Source organism: Sceloporus undulatus, chromosome 5, assembly GCF_019175285.1.
Source record: "Sceloporus undulatus isolate JIND9_A2432 ecotype Alabama chromosome 5, SceUnd_v1.1, whole genome shotgun sequence".
Taxonomy (NCBI): Eukaryota; Metazoa; Chordata; class Lepidosauria; order Squamata; family Phrynosomatidae; genus Sceloporus; species Sceloporus undulatus.
In genome coordinates, this window is record NC_056526.1 from 104,717,760 (window position 1) to 104,739,952 (window position 22,193).

The window sequence follows — 22,193 nt, forward strand, 5'->3', positions numbered from 1 at the left end:
GTGGGTGATGAAACACTTGAGCTGTTTTGGGAGAAGACATGATAAGAAATGTCCTTATCAACAATAAAACGTCAATAAAAGAAGTACTAGTGCCTTTTTCCCTCAAAGGATTTTTTGGCAATTGTAGTCCTAGCTGGAATAACCTGTACGTCAGTCAGGATGTCCACCAATATCCCATTCGTGAGGTTTTGGGGCCAAATCGTGAAGCATTTATTCACAGGTCAGGGAAACGCCTTGTGTGATGCCACAGAGGCAAAGCTAGACATGAAATGAACGGCAGGGAACTGGGTCAGCTGGTTGCCAACACCACATGTGAAAGGACACAGTTCAAATGTGGAGGTGAGGACTGAAATAAATACAGCTCACATTTGTCCTGCCCCAGTGGTTCCCTCTATTGAGACCTATCACAGTGATTACCCTCATTCCCCCTAGAGCTTTCATCTCATATGACTTATTTGTAGCACACATGAGTTGGAGAGTTTTTCTAGACCTTGTAATGCTGGGGTTTGTGAAATCATTTTCCCCAGCCCTCAGGTTTTTCTTCCCTATACGCACACAAGTCCTCAGCGCTTTTACGAGACGCCTCTCATTGCATTCCCTTGCCTTCGGGATGACTGCAACTTTCCATGTTCAGCGGGAAGGCAACTCATCCGGTTTAATTCAAGCTTTAAAGGACTTTCTAAATAGGTTTTCAGAAATTTTGCGAGATCTCATTTAAAGCTAAGCAACGCCTGGAATGGATCCACCACCTTCTTGTCACCGCAGCTCTACTTGCCTTGCTCAATGACACTGTAGGGCCAGCTTCATTCTCCAACATCTCCCTCCCCATCTGCTCCCAGCCATTTTACCACTGGCCTTCAAGTAAGCCATGATAAACTCGTTTTACCTTGAAATGATTTGTTAGTGGGGACTATCAAGGTTATAACGGGTGGGAATAATATGGGCCTACAGTCTACAAGAGGCATCAAAGGGTATTGTTTCGATGCCGAATTGTCCAGGCCCCCCAATCCGCTTTGAAATCCTTGTTGGGTTCTAAAAAATACTACAGAAACCCAATTTTGTCCATTGGGTATGCTGTTTTGGGCTCCTGCATCCACAGAACAGCCAAACATGGCCATTAACAAGGGACTGTCTGGACATGGCTCTAGTTGCTGAAAAATACTTCTGTTGCTTCCAACCCCACCATTGTGGACTCCCAAGGGTCGAGATGTACTAAACAATAGTCTTATGACCATGCCAGTGCTGCTCCTCTAGGTCATCCACATTTTAAAACATTTCCCTGCTGCTCGTGAATGTAAGCAATTCCTGTAAATGGCCCTGGAAGCTCCTCTCAGACTCAGTGGCATCACTTCGGGTTGGTCACCCCATCAGTGCGGTGTACTAATGGTGTCACCCCCTGCCTGACCTCCTCCCATTATCAAACCCTTACAGAATCCTTAGTAATGTTTTTTGTTGTACTAATGTTATTCATAAATTGTAATCCTGCTATGTCATGATGTTGTGACATAAAAACTAGCAAAATTAAAATTATACCCATTAATTATAATACCATATACACAGCTAATTATTTAAGTTATATTGTGGTTAAAGCAACCATCAAACAAAGGTGATAGATACAGAGCGACCAGCTTACCTAGTAGTGCACCCAACCTTTATTGTTATTGACCCCCAACAGCTACTTGGCCTCACCAATGGCACATTTAGCAAAATTGAACGTACCTGTACATCAGAGAGCCTTTACTTTGGCCCACAATGCCATGCCCTTCCCTCAGTCCTCCTTGAAAGCTGAACAAGAAGAACCCCTTTCAGATCGATTCTGCCCCTGTGCTGCTGGGCCAAATTCAGAACAACAGAGCATGTGTTACTCCAGTGCTCATACTACAGGGACATCACCTCAAACCTGATTTCACTTTATTGTATAAACATCAAGGAAACAGGTCCAGTTTTGCACTTCTTTGTGCTTTTGGACCCCAACCTGATATAAATATAACGTTTACAGAGTTTGTGCAGCTATGGTTTCAAATGTAGGCAATGACCTCCAAGTAGGCTATTAACCTTCTTGCCCTAAACACAAGATTCTATAATGCTTCTTTAATTATCATTTTTTTTTAATGTGTTTTTTACTTGCTTTTCCACTCTTTTATTCTGTATTCCCCTTTTCCCGTACTGGTCAATGGACACCCTATCCACACGGAGAAAAACTGGGGGGAAACTGGAGGCTTTAAATAGCAATAATCCATGCAAACCAAATATCCACAATTAAGATTTTCAACACATCACTATTAACCAGGCCAATAAGCATGGCCAATAAAACGCCAACAAATCATTCAGGATTTCCCCATGCATGATCTGTTGCCTGATTATTGCCTATTTATGCCTGTTAATAATGACATTCCGGGAAATCTTAATTGTGCTTATGCATTTTGCCATGGGTATAAGTGACTGTTTAAACCCTGATTTGCCTCTGATTTCCCCCTTGTGATAGGATCTTTCTTTGACGTTAAAAAAGATGAACTGAAAGAATTGACCTGAACTATGTTTGCATGCGTCAAAAATGTTTATTTATACTAACAAGGCCATGCTGTCTAACTGAAATATTCTTTACCCACTGGCTACATTCCAATTTACATTATTTGCGACAGAGGATGCGTTGCAGCATCTCCAGTTCTACCCTGAGAAGCATAGTGGTCTGGATGGTGTGTTCAGTCTGTCTAAAAAAAAATCTAAAGATGCAAATCCCATTTCATTTTGGAAGCTAAGCCGGGTGAGGCCTCGCTTGGAAGAGAGATTCACAGGGAATATCAGATTAATGTTGGCCATATTGTAGAGACTATATGAAGAAAAAGAACAGGAAATTACAAACTTCTTGACTAACTCCTTGCCAAGAATTATAAACTATGGTAGGGCTTCCAAAAGTTGAGGTTGATTGAAAGCAAACATATAACACACAACAATTCTGTCCAAGGAGGGGCCTACTAAACAGACTGGCACTAAACGCTTGCATCGGCGGATTGTGGGCGTGGCAACCACACACTGGAGCCCGATCCTCCCCAATGCCAGTGTATTGCCGCCCCACCCACCACATTGCGGGCGGTGTCTCGCCCCTTCTTTGGTGCATTGTTTAGATGCAAAAAAACACAAAACAACTTCCGTAAAAGCCGCTGCCACCATGGGAAAGGCTGAAAGGTCTTTTTGCCACTAGAACGTGTTCTTGCTTAATCTTTGTTAGTTCATTGGGCCTTTGCTAGCATAATCTCCCATAGATGGTGTTCAATGGGTCAGATTCCAACTGTCTCCTGCCTCTGCCGAAACTGAAACCGTGGCTGGAATCTCTAGCCGGAGATGCTGATTCATTCCCAACGTGGTCACCTGAAACACAGTCAGGTAGCCTAGTGAAAACCCCACAAAGGGTTTATCAACAAGCCCCTGCCAGCAAGATATTAATATCATTCCATTTTGTCGGTCCCTTTTAGAGGTGGCGACCTGCATTCTATAGACACATGATGATCTAGCACTCATTCTTAAAGAAGGTGTAATTCTTTTATTTGAACACACATTTCAATCCATAACACTACAGGACGACTACAAACTAAACAACTAGAAGCTGTGGAATTATCTCTTTGTCTGCTACATGCGTAGTACACTGTCCAAAGCTATATTCATCATTATTTACGACAAGTGAGTGGGTGGCGTTGTGGCCTGCCATATTTTATTGGGATGCATCTTCCGTCCTTGCCACCACAACTATAATGAAAGTAATCAAAAGGACAAAATCTGCAACAACATTTGGAGATGCCCACGCAACTGCTCATTTTGCTTTTAATAAATGCATTTTAAACTTCCCACATGAAGGTGTATTTTTAATATCTACTATTTCATTCACACTGTGATCACTGGCATATTGTCCTGTGTTGTTGTTCACTGACTGTTTTTCCTCACCAGTTCTCTTTGGGGAATAAAACCTTTATTCTCAGTTGTTTTGGACCTCAATTGAAATTTGCCTTACCACCAAGAAATGGTTACCACACAACATGCACTACAAGGACATGCACTATGCATGTATTATCTAACAACACAATATAAATAGAAAATTACATTGCTTACTTATTGATAATTGAATTTTATTATAAAGGCTAAACCCTCTCCTGTTCTATGTCCAGATGAAGGAATAGTTTATGATAGTGGAACGACATGGAGAGTAACTGAAAACTCACATTCTAGTTTTCACTTTTGGGTGGGAAAAATCCTAGCAATACCATGCTTATATGGAGGGCTTTTTCTCCCCTGCTGTGTTGACTTGAAAACCTGCCCCCAAAACGTTTTCCTCAGCTCTCCTCAAGAATAAGTTGAACATGATGGGTAGTCTTACAAAACAGAAGGAGAGGGAAATTGTCCAGACTGATTCTGGCTTGATTAGTTTTTTTTCCATTAGTGGAAGAAGAGCATGCTAGTGAGGCTGCTTCCATTTCTACTTTTTGCATATCACTTAGCAGAATCATTGGTTTTTACAATTTTTTTTTTTGGTTTTACAAAATAATGCCCTAGAATGTTCCTTGGCAAAAATGTTCAGAGATCATCAAAATTATTAGCTGCAAATAATGTTTATGCTGAAACCGCAGATTTGATCATGTTGTCTACTATATTAGTATCACACTTATGATGGCATTAGGATTTATAAGAGCAATGAAACTGTGTCTGGGTTTTTTTGAGGTCCAAATTATAAGGACATGTCATAGGTATTGTCCTGCTTTGGTGATAATGCTCAAACACCTTACATGAGCTCTCTTAAAGTTCAAGATAAAGAGTGGAGGGAGTACACCATAATGTCCCATAGAATGCCACCAGCCTCCATCGGACAAGAGTGTTTTGTCTCTCAAAATTGTTGGCAGGGCTAAGCATGTACTTTCTCATGTTTTCATCATGAATGATGCCACATTTGGTTTTTTCTATGTTCTCCAACACATATATATACACCGTCCATCTTTGTGTTTTGGCCACATCCAGTGATCCCCCCTTCTGTATTTTTGTGGCAAGCTACCTCAGCAGATTCCTATATGGCTTCAATGATTTAAAAAAAAAAAACATCACTCTCATCACCATCAGGATGCAATGAATCATGTCTGGTAGTTTTCGTCCGTCCTCAGTGTAACAAGAATGAAGTCACAGGGTGAAGACTGGGACTCTATTGCGAAGTATTGTAATTTTCTTGCCAAAAACTGTGTCAGTCACATTTTTGCTTTCTCCTTCATTCTGTAGATCTTGCAATTCGTTTTTAGTCTAACATAGCAGCAGGCAACTGTAGTGGGTCCAGGGGAACAGTTTTCTGCTCTATGGGGTTCTCTAGAGGTATCAAAGAGCCCAGTGACAGACAGGCCTCTGATGCCCCATAACCCCTAGCACATATTCCCATATGTCAAAATGGTGGCGCCTGTATGCAGATGGGGCACCGACATTTTTGGACGTGATAGACGCTTAAGCATCCGCACGTCGTGGCATGATACCTGGACGTGTGGGAGTGCGCCATTGGGTGCACTGCGGCATCAGTATCCATGGCTGCAAAAAGAACCACAACAAAAAGCGGGGTCTTTTTGCTCTGCTGCGAGGAAGCCTGCGACAGTTTGTCCTCTGACAGCTTCCTTGCAGAACAAAACAATGGTGCCGGCCAGACCCGCCCTGTTTTGCACGTGTCTGTACCAGGCTATCTGGGGCCCAAACAGATTGGCCAAAATAAAGCTGCTTCTGGTCACTTTGGAGGTATGCTGTTCTTAAATTTTGCATGTGTCTAAGAGGTCAGAGCCATGCCAAACCCATGCTCCAGTCATAGGACTGGAGTCAGCTTGGTGCAGCTTCTGGCCTCTTAAGAAGTGTGTCGTTTAAACAGCATGCCTCCAAAGTGACCCGAAGCAGCTTTATTTTGGCCTGTCTGTTCAGGCCCAAAGACTGAAAAAAATCAAAGATAAATAAAATTGGGGAAGTTGCTGGAAAAATCATTGCAAAATATGTTAAAAAGATGATTTGCCACTCCTATTTAAAATATGATTTGCCATGTTAAAGGACTTTGACAGGAGATGGCGTTTTCCTCTCTTTGTGTCAAAAAAAAAGGATGGGACCGGGGACTCTGGAGTTGATAGGACCTTAAGAAAACATTTTTTATTTTAATAATACCGGTCAAAAATCTGAGCAGGCAAAGTAAATATAATTGAATAATAATTTGAATAATAATAATAATAATAAGATAATAATAATGTTGTTTTATTTATATGACCGCTATATCCCAAAGATCATTAGTGGGTGAAACACGCAAGTTTTTTTTAAAGCCTAATTAAGCAAGTAAGCTACTTGCCAGAATTGGCATGTCTGAGTCAAGATCACCTCAGCAGTGAATTTCCGCTTTAGTTCCCTTGTCCGAAAGGAAGAAAACTTACTATTAAATTCCCTCTCTGTGTCCTTGTAAGCACCATGAATCTGAATCTGCAGGGATATTAGGAATACTTGATCACTCCTCCTGATTGTGGAAATATTGCTTGGAGCTTACAGATATCATTAGCTGTACGCTTGGGGAGGTCTTGTAATAGTCCACAACCTGTGTCTGATGTCCTGACTAATATCTGACAATCCATGCACAAACAGTAACAGTTTTATTCCCATCCTGAGACAGGTTTTCTTTTTAATTCTGAGATTGGAAAAAAAGTTGATTGTCATTTGGTCTTCTTTTTTCTATCTCTCTTATAACTTGGGAGGTGTGGTTGGGTTCAGAAAAAGAAAGCTTACCGCTTCAAACCATAGGATCATCATCAGCAAACCAGTGATCTTGAAATTTTTAAAAAAGTTTGAAAAGCCCTTGTGTAGAACCCAAGAAATTTCTTCCAAATAGCTGATCAAAACATGGAATGAATGAACATGGAGGGTGATCATAACTGGCACAGCCCAAGAAACTATTATACTGTGAGAGGTCACATTTCTTTTTTTGCACTAATTCTAGAAGATCCCCTTCTTATTCAGAAATATCAGGCTAACTTCTGGACAGGTGACAGAACCAAATAATAATATCATCTTGATCACAGAATGTTAAACAAGTATTTGAACTAACGATTTATTATCTAAGATGAAACAGATATTAAAGAAGTGGGAATGGGATTTTCCTGCTGTTTGGGAAAACCGTTCCTGTTACTACTCAAATGGCAAATCCCATGGTTTTGTAAATAAGCAGAACATAGGAAAGCATTGTAAGTGCTACCCTACTTCCAAAGGCTGACAAATGTTAACTCCAAGGATAACAATGTGTGAAACCTAAATAACAAGAATTATGAATCATGATATCTATGGAATGCCGCTTTGTCCTTCCTTCCAAGCACACCATTTCAACTTAAAGGGACTCTACAAAACTCCTCGTTACAATTGCTTTCATGAAACAGGCAAATGAATCAAAAAAGCTGCCCACAGCTTGTCAAGAGATGCCAACCACACTGGGTAGCCACCTGTGGTAACAAGCAAGAGACTGGAAAACAAGTTGGGTGCCACAAGGGGAGCTGTTGGCCAAGACACCAATGTCATGTGGCCTAAGGAGACTTGAACGTGTCAGTCTCTCAGACACTTCAAAACAGGAGATATAGTGGGGGGGGGAAAAATATAGGTTGGCACCTGGTCCAGTGCAAATGCAGACATAACTCCCCAGGAGGTGAACCCAGAGGAATGACTGTTGCAGTTGTCTACAGTTATAAAAGCATAGCCAGGCACTCTGCCAGTCACCATTCATTTGGGAGGTCCAATGTCAGGTGAAGGGTTCTTTTTAAAGCAGTAGCTTTTGAAAAGATGGTTTTCAGAGTGAGGTGTGAGACATGTCATTAATTTTACCTGTGCTTTAACTTTTACAATATGTCTTCTGATTGCCAGGATCATGGCTCTACTCTTGAAATGAGTGGGAAAGCCATTCAAATACAGTGGTGGCTGTGATCAAGAAGCTCTGTGGGCCAAGTAAAGATACGCTAAGGATTCTCACGAACTGCTATACGTATCTGTGGACAGTCCCCCTTGCACCACCTCTTAGCTATGGTGCCACTTGGTCTTCTGCATGTTCATCTTCTGTCTGCCTTTGGTTTCTTCCGCTACCGTCCTCCTGGAGGGTTTCTGGTTCAAGAAAGCAAAAGGGAAGCTTTTATTGTCTGCCAAGTCTTTCTCTGCTTCCTCAACCAAAGTTGGGGAGATGGGGAGAAACAATGACCACAGGTAACTATTAGGAACACCACTGTCAACAGCAGTGGCTTAAGGAGCACTGGGAAGGAAATTGGACAAAGGCTTAAAAGCCCTTGCAGCTTACTGTTCAACCTGCGGTTTTTATTTAAAAATGAAGCCTGGCTTCATGGGCGTTCCTGTGATATAGGGTGACAAATAGATTGGCATATTAGCATAGCTTATAGAAGTAACTTGTTCTCCATAAGTGAGTGTTATAAAAACAGTAATGGCACTGGAGTGACCCAAGCCTAGTGGATGCCACTGTCTCCATGCTCTGCTGGATTTGACCCAGATTTTTGAGATTCTGCTTGCAGCACGACTGATTGAAACTGATTAGCATAAGGTCAGAATCTATAATCCTAGTGTCAGCCTGATCCTGATGTGCACATAACATTCTTAGTTTCTTTTTTTCTCTAAGTTAATTTTTTTTTAAAATGGATTTCTCTTTCATGTACTCCCATTTTCTGCTTGCAGATGATATGACTCATTCAGAAAACCATTTCACAAAACATCAAGAAAACATGTAGTGCTCGTTTTTGAATAGGGGCCCCCAGCTACTCATTCAGACCATCCCACCTCACAACAATTACAAATAGCAACATAAATGGAAATGTGATCTGTTTTATGAAAGACTCTGCTCAGTCCCAACCTTCATGTTGAGAAGAAATGGCCTGAGTAGGATGAATAAAGCTTTATATACCCACCATCCTGCTAACACATCACTTGTGTATATGGAAGAGAAGGCAGATCAATGTCTTTGGGACAGTTGAATAGATGAGGGTAAGATGCTGTTGGGAAAACTGAATTGGAAGAAGCTTGCGGGCAAGATTTTTTTAGGGGTGAGGAATGAAGGACTTTGGGGTGGAACATAACTGATTGGCCATGCATGCCCACCACATTGCAGAGGAAAAAGTTGGCTGGGCATAATGGAGAAGTCGGAAAGGCCTGAGAGTTGGGCCATGTACAAGAGATGGCACATTAGACAAGACAAGAATAAAGTGGTTATAGTCCTGAAAAGAGATGTCAATGAGCCCTTTCAAAAATTGGGTAAAAGGCCAGAAGGGAAGTAAGATGTTGCAAGCATATGTGGCTCACAATACCTGTTAACATATAGCCGATAGCTGTCCCCAAAACTGGTTGAAAACCAATACCAAAAGTTTGTCAATGGGTGACTAATGCTGTATTGTTGACAATATTTGAATCAAATGGTCTTGGGTTTCTACCTTTTCAGTGAGTTAAACTATGTGGAGAAGCTTTTGGATATTACTGCAGGGGTTGTTGTTCTTTGGGTTGTATGCTTTCTAGTCACTTTTGACTTATGGTGACCCAGCCTAAAAGCAATTATACAATGGGCTTTTTTCATTGCAGAATTTGTTCACAAGAGGTTTGCCTTGCCTTCATCTAAGTTCTGAGAGAGTGCAACTTGCCCAAGATCAACATCAGTGGGTTTTTCACTGTTGTGAGGGGATTCAGAACCCTGGTCCGTCCCAGTGTCCTAAGTTCCAACGCTCCGTCAAATCACTACAACCATGTCTGGCTCTTGCAGAGATATATTCTAGTCCACTTGTTAATAAGTGGGCTGATGATGACTGCTTATTTAATATGTACTAGAAAGAGCTCCAATTTAGGCAACCATTATTAGACACTACCTTACAAGGCTGCTGATATGTTGTAAAATCACACAGTGCCACATGCAGTTGCCCTGTACTCCTTGAAGAAAAAGGTAAGATGAAAGATAGGATTAGCGATGTAGTGATGTGGTCTGAGTGTTGGATCGAGGATGCTGGGAGATGCATGGTTTTCATAATTGACAGTTCACCCACAAAAAACCACTGGGTTTACCTAGGTGTAAATCACACTATCTTGAGCCTCAGAGTTAGGCAATGGCATAGAATCCTAGAATCCTAGAGTTGGAAGAGAACCACAAGGGCCATCCAGCGCCAACCCCCCCTGCCATGCAGGAAATCTCAATTAAAGTTTATTCCCCGACAGATTGCCATCCAACTCTAGGTTTAAAAAGATCTCCAAGGATGGAGACTTCCACCACTCTCCGAGGGAGTGTGTGTCCACTACGTTGAAGACAGCTCCTTTACTGTCAAGGAAGTTCCTCCTAGTGTTTGAGGTTGGAATCTTATTTTCCTGGAGCTTTTGCATCCATTGTTGCCAAGTCCTATTCTCTGGAGCAGCAGAAAACAAGCTTGCTCCCTCGCTCAATATGACATCTCCTGTACAAATATTTAAAATACATCATATTTATATCAGTATATATATTATAAATGATATGACCTCTTTAATCTTCTCTTCGTCCATGCTAAACATCCCAGTTTTCCGCTGAAGCTATTCTCATAAGGGCATGGTTTTCAATGACCCTGTCACCATTTTAGTCCCGCCCTCCTTTGGACACATTCCAGTTTTTCTCAACATCTTTTTTGAATTGTGGGGCCCAGAACTGGACACAGAGTATTCCAGTGGGGCCTGAACTGGCAAACTTCCTCTGAGATCAATTTGCCAAGAGAAAAACCCCTAATGAAGATAGATTGCTGTTGACTGTTAAGTGCAGTGGTAGCTTGAAGTGCACATAGCACCAACAGTGATGTAGCTATGATGAATCATTTTGTAAATCTACAAAGATGCTATAAGAAGCCATCAATTAAACATGACATTGAGTTGAGTACTTGCTTGGTGGGCTTTGAGTATATATTGAAATCAGATCTGTTTTGACACAGAAAGCTGATTCCATTCTCGCTTAGCCATGAACAATTTACTGAGTGTCCTTGGGGAAATCACCACACTTTCAGCCCCAAGAAAACCCTGTGATGGTTTTTGAATCATAGAGTTGAGAAGAGACCACAAGGGCCATCCCGTCCAAAACCCCTGACATGGAGGAAATCTCAATCAAGCATCCATGACAGATGGTCCATCAGCCTCTTCTTAAAGACCTCTAAGGAAGGAGACTCCACTATACTCTGAGGGAATCTGTTCCACTGTCGACAAGCCCTTACTGTCAGGAAGTTCCTTCCAAATGTTGAGGTGGAATCTCTTTTTCCTGCAGTTTGCCATCCATGGCTCCAGGTCTTAGTCTCTGCTGCAGCAGAAAACAAGCTTTTGCTCCTCCTCAATATAACATCCCTCAAGTATTTAAACAGGCTATCATCACCTCTTTAACCTTCTCTTCTCCAGGCTAAACCATCCCAAGTTCCCTAAGTCATTCTTCCACAGGCATGGTTTTCCGACCCTAGACCATTTAGTTCCCATCCTTGGACACGCTCCAGTTCCTCATTGTCCTTTTTGAATTGTGGTGCCCAGTACTTCCAGGTGGGACCTGACCAAAGCAGAATAGATTGACCACTATTACTTCCCTTGATCTAGACAGTATATTTTATGATGCAGCCTAAATTGCATTGGCCTTTTAGCTGCACAATCACACTGTTGACTCATGTTCAATTTGTGGTCTACTTGGACTCCCAGATCCCTTTCACCGTAGTTTCATTCACCCAGGTGTTCGCCCTTCTATATTGTGTGCTTTCATTTTTCCGCCCTAAGCGCGAGTACTTACATTTCTCTGTGCTGAAATTCATTTGTTAGCTTTGGCCCAGCTTTCTAGTCTTTCAAGACGTTTGAATTTTGATCCTGTCTCTGGGGGGTATTAGCTACTCCTCCTAATTTGGTATCATTTTCATGTGATAAGTATGCCCCAATTCTGTCTTCCAACCTTCATTGTAAGATGTTGAATAGCACTGGGCCCAAGCCAGAACTTCTCTTGCTTTATCTCTTTGTGCAGCACACTCAACTTGGTCACTGGTGAAGGTAAAACATGTCCCCCCAGGAAAGGACCATGATAATGTTTTGGCCTCCAGGTGGCAACAGTTAGTTGGATGACAAGATACCCAAGTCGAGCGAAGGATGGGCTGCGAACACAAGTGTTTCCAAGGTATCTCATGGGGCAGGACTGGACAATGTTCCTTCAGGTGCTGAAACTATATTCATGCCTATTATTAACTATATGTGCACAGCTTCCTGGGACTTGCAGTGATCCAGCGCCCCTGGGTCACAGACCACAATGTCCAAGGACTGCCACTTTGCATAGCAGTTTTGGAGTTTATCACCAAAGGAGATTGGGAGTTTACATGAATATCCCAAGAAAATTGCGTAATTACGTAAATGATTTCACCTGACGTTGCATAAAACCCACCTTAAAGTGGTCGCCAGAAGCATTAAGGCACTCTTTTTTTTATTCAGGATTTAGCTTCTGACAGCCCTTCCAATGTCGCTTTATTTGTGCATTTGCACATGATGATCATTTGTGCAATGTTTTGCCATTTTGCTTTATTTAATGGATGCTTACATGTGCTTTAATCTCTCTTTAATGCGCGAAATTATCGCCACTGTGCTAAACTCCTTAAACAGACTCCCATCTAACAACCTGTTCCAACAATGATCAGGCCAGAGCCTTGAAAATTGAAGCCTGGCTGTTCCCTCCCTGGTTGATTCTCAAGGGGGTGCTTGCTTGAATCTGGACTGTTCCTGCAGCTCTAGGTGATATCTTCTGGTGATATCTAGGTGATATCACCTTTGCAAGGAATCTGGGGGGATTAAGAGACATAACAACGTCATTGTGCAGAACACTCTATCATCCCTGTGTCCTATATGTTTGGCCATGCCTTTAAACTACTGAGAAATTGATTAATCCTCTTGGAGTCTGTGTAGATCATGACAGGAGTCATGCTTTCTCGGAGAGGGGCAAGTATTTAAAGGTTGGCAACCTTATTGTGGTGATTATATAATAGGCAGATATGTGACTGAGAAAATATAAGGCTTAAAGAATATAGAGGGACTGAGAGTGGCTGGAATACCTAGACTGAAAAAAAATGTATTTTGCTGTAACAACAGGAATGCTGCATAACCGAGCATAGCCTAAAGGTAAGTGGAGGCTTTAGACAAATGTACAGCAAACTTCCTGGTACATAATGGTATCAGGTCAGTTTATTCAGATGATCCAACAGCAAGAGATCTAAATATTTCCCATACTGATATGGATTCCCTATCTTGCTCCATTGCGTTCTCACAGCTCTTTATTACTTTCAGTTCATGAGAAAGTTTTCTCTAGATGACACAATCAACATGTAGCTTTTGACATGGCAATACATATGCTGCTGCACTCAGGCTGTGAAGAAATCTTGCCTTTCACAACACTCACAGTTTAAGAAGTAAAAAATATGCTTCCCATCATTGTGTGCTAGAATGTGTCTGTTTTCCTGAGAGACGACGCCTAGTTTCCAAGAAATAATTTGAAGAAATGCAAATCATTCTTCTCAGGTTTTTGTATTATATCATCTCTGCCTTTTCTTTAGCTTCAATTGGGGTTTAGGCTTCCATTCATTTCATTAATTATTTGACATGTTGTCATGGCCCCACAATGCAAATGCAAAATCCTTTGGAGACTCCAGATTATGGCAGAATGAGGACACACGTGTGACAGTTTGTTAGATTAAAAGCCTGTTGCTAGTGTGTGGTGCATGTGTGTGTATAAAATCTAGTGCAAGCTATGAACAGAGACCCTCATAAATGTATTTGGCCAAGGCAAAATTCTAGCCAGTCATCAATGAGAGGAATGGAAAAAAAATGTTATATTTCATAAATGACTCAGGGTAAACCAATATAATGCAGTTTACAGTTATTGCAAAGGCATCTGCTACAGTTAAACTACAGCACACTAGGATTTAATAATTCCATTATGAATTGCGGACATTAAGAACTTTAACATAATTACATTCAATTCTTAGATACCTGCTAACCTGTGTTGTAAAAGATAATGAACAAGGAGTAGTTTTTTGTGGGGTCTGGGGGCTATATGGTTGTGTTTTGGAAGAATTTTTCTTGATGTTTCCCTGCATCTGTGGCTGGCATCTCTAAAGAATGGTGGCATAGGGTTTGTGGGGTATATATATATACTGTGTGACCCTTGATGTGAGAAAAGTGTTTACATGTTATCTGTGTGTTGGTCTGTTGCACTGTTAGTGGCATTTGAAGAAGAGGGTATGCTATCTGTTATCAACCTGGAACAGGGGACTAGCCCAGGGGGGGGGGGTTCTGGGGTCCAGACCCCCCCTTCCATTAGAAAATGAATGGTGCGTGCTGCTGCGCGTCGCACCCAAGCCCCATTATAATGGTGCACACTTAGCTTCGACCCCCCCTTCCTAAAATCCTGCTACCTCCCTGCCTGGAATTGTTGTTTTTAAAGTAACAACAATAATGAATCGCATATAAGTAGTAATATTGTAGTGTTGCTGTTTTTTTAATAAAAAAGTAATCCATGAGTAAACAATTCTCTGAAGATGCCCGCCACAGATGCTGGTGTATGTCAGGAATAAACTCTTCTAGAAACATGGGACATGCCGAAAAAACCCACAAAAAACTATGGATGCCAGCCATGAAAGCCTTCAACTTCACAGTAACAACTAATTTTTATTAGTTCCCCTTTTCTCTCCAAGAGTCTTGGGATAAGCTTTCCTAAAACTGCCAAGCATGATAATGACATCATATAGAAAAACAAACAATAAACAAACTAACAATAATAAAAAGAGAATTGTCAGACAGAATAGCCCCCATTCACTGTAAACTGCTTCAAATTACAGGTATCATAGATCTTCAGTGCTGCAGGGAAAGAGTATTATTTTATTATTATTTTATTAACCTTTATTTATAAACGCTGTAAATTTACACATTTAATTTGTAATTTGATTTTCTTTCAGCAAATTCCTTCCACAGTCTTGTTAATCCCACACTGAGAATCCTGGACTGAAAGCCCCCACCAAAGTAATGCAATAGTTTTATGTCGTAAGACACCCTGAGTCCCGTATTGGGGGAAAGGCAGGATATAATAAATAAAACAATTATAATCGTAACCGGAGGAGGGATGCTGGGAGTTGCAGTTCAACAATATTCTAAGCAGATCATACCCTTTCCACTCCTGGTGATCAATACAATACAATACAATGCAGTACAAGAAAGGCAAGAACCCTGTGAAAGAGCAGGTGTTAAACACTGTCCCCTATTTAACAGATGAAATAAATGACTGCCTACTGTACTTGAGAAGGCCCGTGTGTTGTAGTGGTTTGAGCATTGGACTCGACTCGGAGACCAAAGTTAAATCCCCATCAGCATGGAAACCCACTGCGTGACCATGTTTGATTACAGCTTGGCCAAGAAACCCACTGGGTGCCCTGGGCAAGTCACATACTCTCAGCATCAAAGGAAGTCAAAGGCATACGATCAAACAAATCTGCTCTGCGACCCTTAGGATGCCCTAAACTGCAAATTATTGGAGGCGCACAACAGCAACAACTGTTCTTTTTAGCACCCTTTCGGCAGCCCACCCTGTCACTAGACAGAGATGGAATCTCCCATTAGTCCTCAAGCAGAGTAAACCACTGATAAATGGGATTTGTGTAAGTGTTGACTGCCCATATCAGGTACTTGGGACTACCAATAAGATTGGGACTAGCAAATGTGGGCTATTTTGAAAGGGCAGCAATTTTTAAAAATATTTATTTGCTTGTTTACTCTAGGGCTAGGAAATGTGCTTGGTTCTCATGTACCAAAAACCTGTCTTGTTTTGCGTTCTGTGCACACTGATGTGACATATATTAATTTGCTGTTCTGCCTCAGCCATCCAAAATATTTTGGGCCTGTGTATTATTTATTCATTTATGTTCCACTTCCCCCCCCCAAACTAGGGGGGGAGCAGGCAAGGTACTAAAAAGTCTTTGTCAAGATGCATTTAATATCCATAGAATTAAAAGCATTGAAAACAAATCCGTAAATCTAAACCTGTACCATTGTCCCGACAGAGAAACGGGGTATAATAAAGCTTTTATTTTATTTTTCATTATAAAGGTTAAACTCACTAAAGAGCACAAGTTCATCACGCTAAAAAGGTGGAACCCACTCCCTAGTTTATTCAGTTTCAGGTATTCTTAGCAACCAGGGAATGCCGAAATGCCAACCCATTAACATGGTGAGTTTCAACATGAGCCATGAATGTCTTCTTCCCACGTGGCAATTATTAATGGCACGTCACCATGAAAGAAACTCAAATGGGCCTAAACTGTGATGTGTGATTGCATGTCAGTCAACAACGATCTGGTTCTTTTCTTTTGGTAGCCATTTCTTGTTTTCCAAGCTGACAAAAGTTGGGTCCAGGGGTGCAAAATGTGCTTGTCCAAAGTGTGACAAAGTTGTAAGCCTTTTCTTCTAGTACCAGTACTGTGTGTTATTTTCCTTGGGAAAATTTACAGAGCGGTTTTCTTTTCTGATTTATTAGTGTTTTCATTGCATAACTTTTTTTAAGTGGATTGGTTTTTAACTCAATAATAAGCTGCCTCTCCCTAGGGAAAGCAACCGCCCTACATATGAGCAAATTTCACTCAGACAGCCTTTGAAGTAATGATTACTTGCCACAAGTGTGGGAAAGAAAGGGCGAATTGGATTGTGTTGGGTGGGGAAGGAAAACTATTGCCTCTTCCTCCCCTTCAGACAAATGGAAGCAGGTGTAAGGGAGGGAGCAGAAATAGAGGAAGAAAGGCAACATCAAGGAGATTAAAAAAGGGAGCAAAATATCAATAATAGGGAGCTTAAAAAATCAAAGTGTGATGCTTAGGGAACAAAGCACAGTTGCAGCAGGTGATAGTAGATAGACGAGCTGGGATAGAAGTGCAGCTGCAATCCTATCATGTTGAAGTTGGGATAACCTCAGTGGGAGTTTTTCTGTTTTGGCTGATGATGGCAGGTCTGGATCATACTGTCTTTTTGTCCTTTTGCACCTATGCTGTGGTAAGTCGTTGCTCTTGATTTTGTTTGCCCTAGCTGGATATGCTTTTTGACTACACAGGGCCGTCTTGAAAACTTTGTCTCTGTATGGGACATCTACCTTTTGCCGATGAAAATAGCTACTATTTTCTTCCTGAAAGAACCAGTTTTATAGTTGGCCACTTCTTGGCGCCGTCTAAACTGTTGTGTTTTTAAGAAGCTCACCTCACTTAATTCTATGAGACTTTCACATAAATAAACTTGGAAGTGGTCATTTCTCTACAGCCCAGAGAACTAACTTAGTGGTGGCTTCTTAGGATTGTAAACCACTTTAAAAATGCAAAGTCGAAGGCTTTTCAGGCCAGCATCCATAGTTTTTTGTGGGGTTTTCAGGCTATGTGGCCATGTTCTAGAAGAGCTTATTTTTGACGTTTCACCAGCATCTGTGGCTGGCATCTTCAATGATGCTGACATGGAAGGTGGTGTTGTGTGACCTTTTTGTAGGGGGAGTGATTTCCATGTTATTCTGTGTATTGTTTCTGTTGTTGAATGGCAAGGCCTCAGGTTGGGCGGATATGCAAAGAGGATTAGTGTCTGTTTATTGTGATTCATTGACTGCTGGGAAAATCCCTGACCCTAGGTGGTTTATTTCTTTCCATTTTGCAATCTCTTCCCTTTTTGTTACTCTCTTCCATGCTCGCATTCTCTGAAGATGCCAGCAACTCTCTTCATGCCCGCATTCTCTGGTGCCAGCCCCCGCTGCTGGCGACGTGGTCCTTAGCCCAAAAAACCTACAAACAAAAACCTATGCTTAGAACTGTTGATTCACTGATAAGCAGTAATAGAAATGTAATGTTATTGTCTTGCTTGGCTTCCCCCTCCTGCAGAAGCATTTGCTATATGCTCCAAGATTTCAAGTACTGACTGATGGGATGTAAGAGGGTGACTTGGTTAGTGTTAACCTCGTCAGTGCTCTAACTAACATTCTGTTTCTCTTCTAGCAGCATGCTCTCCTTTCACTGCATTTATTTTCTGTTGGCCCATATATGTTTCACTTAGTAGGAATACTTCAAGTACGTGCGCTTACACATTTTTTCATCTTACTGAGTCTTTTTGGGCCATCCAGACAAACGGAAGAAACCAGAAGTCCCAGGTTTTGTTCCCATTCTTTCTGTTTGCTTGCTTTAGATCTAATGACATTTCCAAACCCAAATTCTTCCAAGGAGCTCCAGCAGTACTTTCCCACTCCCCAGGATTTCCCGAAAGTACCTCTCCCATGCTATACCAAACTAACTAATACAGCTGCTGCCGATAAAATAGCAATTTTTGTTATGACCCAGATTTCAACTGCACGTGAGAGAAAGAAGAATGCTAATAATAGAAGAATGTGATGCATAAGGTTGAGAGCCACTGTTGCACTCTGGAGACAAGCTTTGATTCCAGCTCAGCATGAACCTACCGGGTGACCTTGGCACTGTCACACTCTCTCAGCCTCAGAGGAAGGCAATGGCAAACATCTCTGACCAATCTTGCCAAGAAACCCTATGATAGGTTCACCTTAGGATCGCCATAAGTTGGAAGTGACTTGAAAGCACCAACAGCAAACAACAAGCTTACTACTGAAAAGCACTTTAATAATTTGATAAACTCTTGAATAACAATAAAAGGGCTCAGTGGAATGGTGAAAGTCATTTTGAAAACATTGCCTTAGTCTAGATGGATTGTGTGATTCAGTGGGAGGGTGAGGAGGAAGAAAACACAGAAGAGGGAAACAGGGTATTTCAAGGAGATTTGGGTGCAAAAAACCATTAATATGCAGGTAAAATTAAATCAAAAGAGCTGGAAAGTCTTGATACTTCCAGGGACTTTTTTTTCCTTTCTGGATAGCTCTTTGATGCTTTACATAGTGATATTCCCTACATTTTGTTAAACTTGGATAAACAAATCTGTTCGGTAACTGTAGCTAGGTTTTTTTTTTTTTTGCAAGATGTCATATTTGCTAGTGATTTCTAACCCATAACATAATATGTATAATGCTTGCCTTGAGGCCTTGTGCAATTGTCCACAGGAGCGATAAGTGCATAAGCTGCTATTGGTTGGTTATGATGCGTAGTTTAGTACCAGTCTTCTCTTCTGTGGGGCCAAATTTGGTGTCATAATAGTTATGTAGACGAGCTGTATGGTGAGAAAAATGTCTCCTTCGTACACAATGGGCAGCCGCTTCTGTTCTGCTGGATTCCTAGGTTTGTTCAGCATCCCCTCTCTGGTGTGAAACTATCAACCCCTCATAGGACTGAGCTACAGCTTGTGTCAGCAGCTATAATAGATGCCCAAACCATATTGCACCAGTAGCTCCTAAAACAACAGCGCCATGGCAATAAACTAATGTGATTTGGATGTTCTAACATCGTGATAGAAGTAAATTTATAGGAGCAACACAGAATGAGAAAAAGAACTTCACATTGATACGGTGCACTTGAAATTAAAGTGGTTCACATATATTTTATTATCCTCCAAAACAGATCATTATTACTATTCTAATAATTGCAGGGGCAGAGCTGAGAGAATGACTGCGTCCCGGCAGAGAGATTTATAACTGGGGGTTTCCTTGTCTCTTGGGGTCTAGTAAAATATACTACAAGTATCATATCTGGAGTGAAATGTAGATGGTCAGAGCTCTGCTGGGTGTGATATTTTGGTAGCAAAATTATTAACACACTTAGGGCAGCTGGATCATCATAGTACATGTATATGGCAAAAGTAGTCACAAGTTCCAAATGCATGTTTGGATTAAAGGGGGGGGGGGGAGGGTCAGAAAAGGCTGGTAGTGCTAGCTAGAGGTAGTGGTTGTAAGGTTTTATTTACTTTGATTGGCCATAACTGCTACTGTAGTTCCAATATATGGAAGAAAATGTTAAACTGCTAAATTTGCTTGTGTAATGCTGGTTAACGAAAAGTGCGCCAGACAATCTCATGTTCTTTGATTTTAAAAACCCCTCGCTTTGGTGCTTCTCTGTAAGGCTATTTTCTTTCTATATAAGTGTGATGGATGCATTTCGAATGCACATGTACTTTTCCTTACTATACCTAGAACAGGTGTGGCTTTCTGTCACAGAAGGAGAAAACTCCACCTACCAAAGTTATCATTTAGCTAGCTGTTGAGGATACAGGAATCTTATCCTTAGCTTCATCTGGCTAGTCTATGTGTGTTTTTAAAAAATATTCAGATACTCCACAATCCTACTTAAATGTTAAGGTGTTTGGGGAGGTTGGTTTTACTTCTCAGCTATGGAGCAGGAAGAAGATCAGCATATTGGTAGTTCTTCAAAATCAGTTCTTGTATCAAATGTATCAAACTACTTTTTAAGAAACCTTTGGCTTTTAAGAACCTTTTGGGGGAATCTTGTGGGACAGAGGATACCTATGCAGGGGATCGGAGAGAAACATAGCCGATGTTTGTGATTCTGTTAAAATGGAAGTAAAAATCATGACAAATGAGATTTTAAAATGTATTTTAAAACTCACACGAAAGTGTTCTTCTGCCATATTAGATAGACACACACACACACACACAAGAGACGAGAGAGAGATAGAGGAGAGAGAGAGGAATGTTGTCTCCCATAATGTATGAAATAATTCAGCGAAAGCATTCTATAAGACTAGTTATGTGTACTGCCCTTCCATCCTGACCTTATATTGTCTCCATAAATTAAGAAAACCCATTTTCATCTTGCTTGTGTGGTTGAGTCTCTCTTGTTTGTTTTAAAATTGTGATCAAATTATCGTAAAGATCTGTTTTTTTCCTCCACTAGCCAAACTGTAAGACCACAAATTGCAAACCCAAAATTTGCCACACAACAATCCCACCCTTTCAACAGTGCTTTAGAAAACCTTTCTGTGTATTTGATGACTTGATGTCAAAGGAGCATCCTATGAAGTCTACCTCTATGTCACAGTTGGTTTCTGGTGAGTGGCTTGTTCTTTCCATTGCTCATCCTGTCTTTCATGTCTATGAACTGTTTCCAATAAACATAATATCCATATACTCAAGAGGTTCAGAGATAAATGTGTGATGTGTGTTTACAGATGCACAAGGTGCTACTGTGATACAATCATAGTGACAAATATGCACTCCCAAACTCTCCTTGAATTAAATCCTAAGCATATGCTGCATTTGCTTATTCAGTCCTCTTCTGGACATGTTTGCTCCCCTAGAGTCACATTTTATTTCGGAATTCATGTAGCCCTAAACTGACAAGGTAACCATTTTATATCAGTGTCCCCCAATTTTCATGCAAAAGCCAAGTACAGATTTTGTTTGATAGATAATTTTTTTATACTGATTTGGGTTATATTTTTGCAAACAAGAAGATCTGACAGCTTCCCAGAAACAATCTTTTTACCACATGTGAACATGCCAGGTTTGTGGTCTTACCCTTGATGCTGTGCCACAAAACACTCCTGTGGAAATGTTTTTTTTTTAAATAATCTGCAATATATAAGAATTACCATGTGGTCACAAAACACCCCAGATTTCATTCTTATCCAGACAGATTGAATGTTTTGAGATATTGCTGGTAAACAGGTTGAGGACTTAAGGATTTTCTCTTGCTTCCACTCATGTCCTTCATAATGCTTCCTCCAACCTCCAGGACATCAAGAAGAGATTCCCACTGAGACCATACATGTGTCCCAAACTACCCAACAAGCTATCCCAGCCAACAAGAGACTATTGAACTAGAAATAGCTCCTGGGTTTTACTGGTTTCTTATTGTTTCCGCATTGACTCATTCCACAGGGAAGGAGGGCTGTTTGTAGTGATTTCTTTGATCTGCAGGTAGGGCTTTTTCAAGAGTTTTGTTTTAAAAACTGGGAGTGATTTGCTGTGTTCCTATGATTTAAAGGGCAAATTTCCCCTCTGGATTAAAAAAAATGGTTACAGTGCAAACATGATGTTTTACTGATGCAGTGAAACACTATAGCTTTATAACTCTTTCGTTTATCTGTGAGTCTCCTTGAGTCCCTTTCTGAGAGAAAGGGGGCATATAATTAATTAAATAAAATAAACTCTTCAAATATTTTAAGAGATAAGATAGGAGAAGGGAGGGAACATACAGCTTCAATATATCTTGGAATAAAAAAGGTACCTATGC

The 22,193-nt window shown here is 40.9% G+C and overlaps 1 protein-coding gene across 1 annotated transcript in view; it reads right to left on the minus strand.

Moving 5' to 3' along the window:
• Window positions 1-22,193, minus strand: part of UPK3A (uroplakin 3A) — a 79,618-nt gene that overhangs the window by 1,332 nt on the left and 56,093 nt on the right. The window lies entirely within an intron of this gene.